Genomic DNA, 9,841 nt, shown 5'->3' with positions numbered 1-9,841 from the left:
TAGTTGTTGTAAGTTGGAAGAAGTCATAGAGACCTTACTTTATCTATTTATCATTTTACGCATTTAGTTTTGTTGCTCTGATCTATAACACTGGGATACGGGTTGATCGCTAATATTTTGTTGAGTTGATGTTTTTCTAAATGATGTAGCATTTCAGACATATTATTTTGTTGAATTATTTTGAAGTATGTTTTACTAGATAATTCCGCTACTTATTTTCTGAATAAATTGGATTGAGTTGCCGTGTCGAGCATATGTAACACTTTATATGTGATAATTATTCAGTTATCTCTTTAAAATTAAGAGTCGGGATTTTAGGTGTTACAAATCACACATAGCTTGTCAATTAATGTGACTACAATTTAAATATTTGATCAATTGGGAAAAGGAGATCAAATTGCGGGTTAGTCTTGAATCATATAGAAAATGTTGAATAATCCAATTTTCACCTAGAGTTATTGTCCCTTCTTGGACAGTATTAGCATGTGCCCCTATTGTAACACCCGAGGCCGAAGAAGGCGAGGGGTGGTTGCACCGCATGTAACACTTGAGGCCGAATATTGCAAAGAGTGGTCGCCACATCAAAATGAGAGGGATCCTAAGGTTGTGCAGGTATGAGATTGCATGGTTGAAGGAAAACTTATAAGGATTGATGGGTACTACCTATACCAATAAGATGCATCTTCTTTTCGGTAGCCCGTTCCATAAGAACTCCATAAGCTTAATTGCAATTTTGGTCCCTCTATTTTTTTTTTTGAGTTTTGATCCCTCCATTTTAAAAATCACGTTTTTAAGTTTTGTTTTGGATTTTAGTCCCTCATCCTATATTTAAGTGTCATTTTGAATGACATGACAGTTGAATTGATGATCTGGTGTTAGTTAAGTTTAAAAAAAAAATTCCACATCATTCATAATAATTTTTTATTTGAATAATAATAATAAAAATAAATAAATCTTCATGAAAAAAAAATCTTCTTATCTTCGTCTTCATCAATTAATTCTTCATATCTTCATCCCTTTATTTTTCCAGATTATTTCCACAAATTTTCATAAATCAAATCAAACCAAATCTTCATTCCCTTTATTTTCCATATACGCTCATACAAAATAAGAGAATTCGCAAACTTATTCCTCGAACCTAAAATGTTGGCATAAGAAATATCTTCGTTCACTTCATCTTTCTGATTCACCTAAACAGTGCCACCACCAAAACTAACAGACAAATCTTTCACTTTTGAAAAACCATTATCTCCACCTAACTCCTTTTCTTTTCCATTTCTATAATTTTTAAAGTTAAGTGTTAATGCTTCATGGGTATTTATTTTCTCTTCAAAACCAATCCATTGTTGCATTCTACTAACTAAACCAATACACATAGATGAAAAAAAGCAACAATTTTGAACAATACCCATTTCATGTAACATTACAAATAACCATACCCATACCTAGATGAAAAAAAATACATAATCTATTTATAACAAAACCTGCAATTTATCAAGATAATGAGGCTGGCCAAGTCCTTTCTAAATTATTCCATATCCAATATACAAGTAAAAAAAGACTTGCGTGTCAATTTTTCCTTGGAGAAATGTTTATTGTTTCAAGATGGTGTTCCATTGATCATCTATTAAAGCATGACCAACAACACTTCTATCTTGACTGTCAAAATACAGCTGCTAATTATTAACACAAGAGTTATCTTGGACCTGATAGACTAATTCCTGATAGATGAGCATCAGAAGATGTGTCTCCTTCATTGGAGGATTTTGGTGGCTTAGGAACATCACAGACACCCTCTAACATTTGCACAACTTTTGTCATGGAAGGTCTCATAGACATTTCTTCTTGTATGCACCACAATGCAACACTTATAGCACAATGAACCCTGTCATCACACTCCTCATCCATTTTCATCTCTGAATCAATGATATCCTTTAGATTCCCTTCATCCATCATCCTAAAAGCATAACGAGGAAAATACGATTTTTCTGAAGTCTCATTAGGATCATAGTTCTTCCTTCCACCAATTATCTCTAGCAACACCATCCCATAACTGTATACATCACTTTTCTCTGATATAGCATAGTTTTTTATCCACTCAGGTGCGAGGTAGCCACGTGTTCCTCTCAGTGTTGTGAAAACATGGCTTTGTTCTCTATTTATTAGCTTCGCTAAACCAAAATCTGAAACTTTTGCAGTGAAATGATCATCCAAAAGTACATTTTGAGGCTTAATGTCACAATGAACAATCTTTGAGTCACACTCTTGATGCAGATAAGCAAGTCCTTTTGCTGTTCCTAATGCTATATTAAACCTTGCATCCCAATCCAAAAGAAATTCACTTTTTTTCTTCTTGAATATCCATTTATCCAATGAGTTATTAGCCATATACTCATAAACTAGAAGTCTATGAGTTCCATCTGCACAAAATCCTTTAAGCCTTACCAAATTAAGGTGATGAATGCTACCAATGATGCTAACTTCAGCTCTGAACTCTTTTTTCCCTTGACCAATACCTTCTAGCTTCTTCACAGCTAAATAAGTCCCATCGGGTAGAACTCCTTTGTAAACTGATCCAAAACCTCCTTGACCAAGCTTCACTGAGAAGTTATCAGTTGCAACTTCAAGATCTTTATAGCGGAAACGGATTGGCATACCGGTTAAATTCTTCAAGAAATCGTCTTCGCCTAAATTCTCTCGAGCTAAACTTTTCTTTTTCTTGTAGTATCGAACCACGACAAAGAGCAGAATTGCAACCAAAGTTAATATGACAGAAACCACGACACCTATGATGATGTGCTTATTTCTGCTTCCACTTTCATCACTTGAGACAACCTTAATGTAAGAAACATAAACAGACTCAGAATCATTGAATTTCTGAAAACTTCCAACACTGTCCAACAAGAAACAGTTCCCTGAACTTGTATGGAAGAACATTGCAAGACAAGAGCAATTTCCTTCGCAAGATGTTTGGCACCCGGCCAAATCGGTATTCGAATAGGGCAGAAGAAAATCAAGCGCGAAGTAACTAAGTCCATCATCAGCTTTCAGAAGTTCAATAGAATTTTCTGATTTATCATCACCACAAGGAGAAACAAAACCTGGTTCACAACTAGGAAGAGCAGAAGGACAGCTACACTTACCATTATTTGTGCATATGTTGTAAGGTTCACAAGGCTCTGGTGTTTGACAAGGATCTTGTGGTATTCTTATTGAAGAATCACCATTTGATCCACCACCGTTGAGATTTGAGAAAGTAATGACACCGTCACTTCCCAAAACTGCAATCCAACTTGGATTTATGCCTGCATCAAACGAGAGGATGAATTGCCATAACAAAGAGTTATTGTTATCATAGAATCTCCAAGTACTGTCACTGAGATTTGCAAAAGCAACAACATCGCCGTCCTTATTAATGGTTCTACGGTTATCCTTCTGCATAGTCCAATAAGTCTGTGGAGTTTTGAAACCAGCTGAAAGAATAACATTACCAGATTTGCTCTCAAGAAAATAAGTGAGGTTATTTTGACTAGGTTCACTGGTAAGTTTCATTCCCTCTTTGAAATTCTGCGAAGGAAACAAACTATCAGTTGGAAAATCAAAACTCTGCCAAATTACTGTACTATTGTTTTTGCTTCCAACCAAAACCAAATTTCCGGTATCCTGCAACACCATCAAAGAAACACCTTTGTTGAGTGTGTTTGTAGACCAGATCACAATTCCATTTTTCTGTAGAAATGCATTTCCTGACTTATCAAACACGAAATCATCGATATTGGAAACGGGAAGTGCTCTATTAGCAGTCCAAAGCACGGTGGAGCTAGCCATATGGACTATAACCAATAGAAACTTGGTGTCGTCATTGACAGCTACAACAAAACCAAAAGCAAAAATTCTATTTTTTGAGAGGAGTAATTTTGAGTTATAGTCAATATAATTCATTGGAGAAGCTTCCATCCCAGGAGAGATTGTTTGTGCCAATATATTGATTATCACACCAACACAGTTTGGACATGATCAGAAGGATGGAGATGGACAGACCAACAACAACATTGGACAAAAGAAACCAATGTTTTGTTAGATTGGAGGTCATTACCATTGTTTAAACTCTAAACCTTACGGGTTGTGATAGACTATGCTAAAGCTAACTTTAGATCTATAATGCATAACAAGAGTAAAACATAAAACAGCAACTCTGATTTTTCATTACTAAACTCAAAGAGAAACCTTACATTAAATAGAGTGGGCCATGGACCTCTTAATTAACCCAACAATACAATAGTACTATATTAAATGCGACAATTTTTTTTAGACCCCATGGAGCGAAAATCTCGGCTGAAAACTCCAATATGGTTTTTTTTTATATACAATAGTACAATTTTTTTAGCTAATGCTTCTTATATGGTTTTAGATAGCTTGCTCATAAATCAAATGTGTTGTTCTATATTTTCATAAAACATGTTTCAAGTGTCATGTTTGCAAGTTTTTGAATCCTTGACAGATTTTACAATCATATCAGTCATTAAACGGTTATCATGATGCAGAGAAAGAAAATGATCAACGGTTCATTTGCTTTTGGATTTACAAATGCATTTTCATATATCTTCGACATAACAACATTTCAAAGGGGAGTCACCTTCCCTTGATGCATTAATAGTCACTTGTATTGTAGCATATTTTTTTTGGTATAAAGTTCACTTGTTTTGAAATTTATATGTGGTTCTTGGTATAGTAATGAAGCAGATTATTTTCTATTGAAGTTAAAAGTCATTAACCATGTTCAAACATAACACCTATGGAGAAAAACTAGAGGAAAGTCTAACACCAATGTTACATGTCTATCCAAGTTAGATTACAACTATTGAAATAGAGTATGATTTAAAATTCAATCAAACACACGGTTTGAACTTGTCTGCTATGAACTTTATATTGGATATTTCACATGTCAACAAGAAAGTATTAGAGATATGTGGTTGAAATATGCATATTATTGTAAAGCATAAGTTCTTTTACATTATTAAATTTTGCATATCATGTAAATCAAGTTCTGTAAAACTATTGGAAATTGATAATCGATTATGCCATTTTTTTTTTACTTTTTAGCTATGCAGATCAATTTACATTGTCTGATGTATAATTTAAATATACATCAGTTTCTCATCATAAACATGGATAAAAAAAGATACTTGGTTATGAAATGTATTGGGATTGGCTGCACAACATCAGTTTTAGATTAGGAAATGATTGTACGATGTGTATGGACTAGCAAAGATAACATACAACAGTTTTTGAAGCATATTACAAACCGTGCAAGCAATAACAAAGGTAATATACATCAGTTTTTGAAATATATTATAAACATTTTCAATTTTATATTACTCATTCTAAATTCTAAACTGGTTAAGTGTACTTCATTATCATTACGAAACAGCTTCAGCTTTTGTGTTAAATAACAAAGGTGAGTTGTTGCTTTCAAAATATGTCAAAGCATATACATATAGGTGGTCATGGCTTCAATAGAAAATAACATACATCAAAGAACCTGATATGTTAGCATATGAGAAGCTATTCATATAAGCTCTTTGGACCTCAGTATTGGAACACTGATTTATACTTAGCTTAAACTGAGGATTTGTTGGTGTCAACATGGGCTTTGAATTCGACATACCAAATTTATCGAGAATCTTCTTCATGTATGTCTCTTGGGATGGGCATAATCTCGACCGCTTTCTATCTCTTTGGATGTCAATCCCAAGAATGCTGGATGCAACTCTCATATCCTTCACGTCGAACTCCTTATTGAGTTCAGCCTTCACTTTCATTACATCCACAACATTTTTGCTTGCTATGATAATATCATCCACATAAAGCAACGAAATAACAAATGAATTTCGAGGTCGAAATCTGGAGTAAACACAGTGGTCGAACTGACTTCTAATAACCTATGTGTGCGATGAACTTGTTGAATATCCTATTCCACTGTCGAGGAGATTGTTTCAGTCCATATAAAGATTTATTCAGCCTGCACACATAATCTTCCTTTCCTTTTTTTCCATACCCTTCAAATTTACTCATTAAGATTGTTTCATCTAGATCACCGTACAAGAAAGCAGTTTTCACATCCATTTGTTCAAGTTCTGGGTCGAACTACACTATCATAGCTAACAATATCCTGATGGACCTATGCTTTACAACAGGTGAAAACAAATCATTGAAGTTGACACCTTCTTTCTGAGTGAACCCCCTTGCGACCAATCTTGCCTTGTATCTTTTCGACGTCACTTCTTCGATTCCTTCCTTAACTTTGGAAATCGACTTACAATTGACGAAGATGGCTCCAGCAGGTTTCTTGATCAGTTCCTAAGCGTGGTTATCATGAAGAGATTTCATCTCATAATCCATGGCCTTCATCCATTCTGTCTTATTTTGAATTCTCATAACTTTATTATAGTCTCTATGATCTTCATCTAGAACCTCACTTGCAAAGAGCATGTTGATGACTCTTCTCAACCTATCTCTTGCCAACAGGTAGTCATCGACAATTTCCTCAACTTCCTCAGTATCTTCAGCATCTTGTGTTTCTTCTTTGACTTCATATGGGGTATGCAATTCAGCATCAACATGCTCCACCTCAACAAGAATCTCTACCTATTCCAGCTCTTCGTCAGATATTTCTGCACTTTGACCAATATCATCAGTTTTCTTAAAATCCATTTCAGCTTCATTGAAAACTAAATCTCGACTGGTGATACTCCTCTTGTGACATGGATCTAGGCACCATAAGCTATAAGCTTTGACTCCTTCAGGGTATTCCATGAACGTGCATTTCACAACTCTAGGTTCGACCTTGTCTTTTCTAATGTCAGCATAGGCTACACAACCAAATACTCTCAGTTTGTCGACATCTGGTGGATGTCCCGACCAAACTTCTTCAGGTGTCTTCATATCTAACACAATCGAAAGACATCAGTTTATCAAATATGTTGTTATTGAAACAACCTCAGCCCAAAACACCTTCTTTAACCCAACACTAGTAAACATGCATCTAACTCTCTCCAAAATAGTTCGACCAAACCTTTCAGCCAAACCATTTGTTGTGGAGTACCTATAGTAGTTTTATGCCTTGCAATACTAGAGACATCACAAAAGCTGTCGAACGCCTTGTTGCAAAATTCAACCTCTTGACCTTTTTGCCAGCCTGATTTTTCATCCTTAGTCTTCTGGATTAATACCTATAATTTTTAGGAATAATCATCTACTATGGATAGAAAATACCTTGCTTTTGAATGTGATGGACACATTGCCGACCCCCAAAGATCAGCATGGATGTAATCAAAGGACCCATATGTTCTTTGTTTGCCTTTGTTGAATTTCATTCTGTAAGATTTTCCAAGTACACATGGTTCACAAAACATAAGCTTTTCGACTTTGTCTCCACAAGGCTGATTTTATTTTCCTAATTCGACCAGACCCCCTTTCATTGACATGTCCCAATCTCATGTGCCAAATTTATGTCTTCGACAAAGGTTTCGTGGATACAACATTTGTCAAACCACTTACAACTTCAGTCTTAAGGGTATACAAGTCTTGTTTCTTCACGCCTCTCAAGACTTCCTTCGACCCCTTCATGACTCTTAGAATATTTTTCTCTCTTTGGGAAACATATCCTTTCTTGTCGAATTCACCAAGAGAATTAAAATTTCTCTTCAAATCAAGAACATACCCGACTTCAGTCAACAACCTTATTGACTCATCATGGAGCTTGAATCTCACAGATCCAACACTTGCAATCTTATAAGCTTTGTTGTTTCCCAATAATACAGATCCACCATCCTGGTCACATAATTCCTCGAACAAGTCTTTGTTTGGATTCATGTACCAAGTGCAATCTGATGATTCGAAATCATCTTGAACAATGGCAGCGTTGCCATTATCCTTACCTCTATGATCTTTCAGGCGTTTAGTTTACACCTTTCTTGTGTGACCCCTCTTCTTACAATGATAGCATTGAATACCAGATATCTCGCCACTGTAAGACTTTTGCTGACTTTTACCTTTCTTCTTGTCAAACTTACCATCCTTTCGTAAGATTTTTGCCTAAGTCCCCTGTAGGTTTTGACTTAGCAGGTTTTTCTTGGATTCTTTTTTGGAATAACTTGTGTGACATTTGTTCAATTATCTAAGAAGAATTGAGGATGACGACTGCCACGTTAATGGTTCAAGAGAAACAACCGTTGTAGGTTTTGAATTTTCACTACTTCTGCGACATTGTGTACGAAGAGAGGATGCGGTTGAACCTTTGGTCGGGAATGGTTCTCATGAAATGATTCTCTTGGAAATCAGATGCATTAGTCACTTTAACTGAACAACTACCCTTCCCCTGGTTAAGATTTAAGGGTTTCAATTTCTTGCATAAATAAACACCAACTTCTAGGCTCAAAAGGGTTAACGAGGGATTATCTTCCTTATATCTCAAGTGTTTGGGGATTTGAAGCAATGTTTGTACGTTGTCAACAAAGTTTTATTCAAAAGCATGCTGTTGTAAATTGGGTATTTGTTTATCATCATCTTCCCTCCAATACTTGCTTAAACAGAGAGATGATAAAGAAAGTGAAGTGGAAAAAGAAAAAATATTTTTTGAATTTGTGTAAGTGATAAGGAAATAAAACGAGAGAACATGTTATAATTGATTCAAAATAAATGCAAGGCTCATTTCATTAAAATCACGATTAAGGATTACATAATTCAAATGCAACAAGACACAATACAAACAAGAAAATTACAAAATGTAATAACAGGGGCCTATTAACTATCAGCAGCAAGGATGAACTTTCGCGTCTGATATCTGACTTTAGGAGCATTCCATGGTGTCTTGGCACTCACGTGGCAAGGGATTGTTGACCACATTGGGACCAATATCTCTAAAGGAGAGAACATCTTGTTGTTGATTAGGTCTTGAACCGTCTCCTTCAGAATCCAACAGTCCTTGATGGAATGACCAACTACTCCACAATGGAAAACACACTTGACGTATGGATTATACCCTTTAGAGAATGCGAATGTTGTAGGTTTAGGTTGTACATGGTTTAAGTGAAGTTTGAGTTGTAACATATGAAATTCTGGTACAACAGAATCAGATGTCCTATAAGGATGTTGAGACATCTGATCTGATATTAATAACACATGCAAGAAAATAACAGTACTGAAAAGATAAAAACACACAAAATTGGTGACCCAGTTCGGTGACAAACACACCTACTCTGGAGGCATACCAAGCCAAGAATGAAGTCCACTATCAATAGTATTAATTCAAAGCTAAACTCCCCCATTTACACCCCTTCACTTAATCCCTACCAAATGACCCTTCTACCTAGATCTCTCTAGATATGGATTATCCTCATCCCCATCCCACTTCCAATCACCCCTTCAGGCGCGATGTCAAATGACTCTGCATAAAACATCTTTTTAGACACGTTGCTCCAGATGTTGAAACATTTCAACTCAACATGTTCCTTTGTCAATATTAGTTTTACCAAACATAATGCCAATTCAAATTATAGAGAAACAACAACATAATTTGGTTTAATTCAGTTTGGTTCGGTTTATAAAATACAAACCACAAACCGAACCAAATCGCGAGATTTTGTTATAAAATGGACCAAACAAATCTGAACCAAATGCGGTTTTGCGGTTTCTGTAATGCCTCGAATTTAATTAATTGGTTAATTAAATTAATTATGGATTTAATTATCTGAAATTATCGAAGTTGGAAATTATCGGTATGATTCTAAGAGGGATAGTTGAATTTTTATGTCGAATAGAACTGTTAAGTATAAAGTCA

The 9,841-nt window shown here is 35.4% G+C and overlaps 1 pseudogene; it reads right to left on the bottom strand.

The window, feature by feature from the left end:
* Window positions 1-1,413: 1,413 nt before the first annotated feature.
* Window positions 1,414-4,213, bottom strand: LOC131653666 (G-type lectin S-receptor-like serine/threonine-protein kinase SD2-5; annotated as a pseudogene).
* Between the last annotated feature and the right edge of the window lie 5,628 nt (window positions 4,214-9,841).

This window comes from Vicia villosa, linkage group LG2 (assembly GCF_029867415.1).
Source record: "Vicia villosa cultivar HV-30 ecotype Madison, WI linkage group LG2, Vvil1.0, whole genome shotgun sequence".
NCBI lineage: Eukaryota > Viridiplantae > Streptophyta > Magnoliopsida > Fabales > Fabaceae > Vicia > Vicia villosa.
The sequence above is the reverse complement of the archived record's forward strand: the minus strand, read 5'-3'. Positions and strand labels throughout refer to the sequence as shown.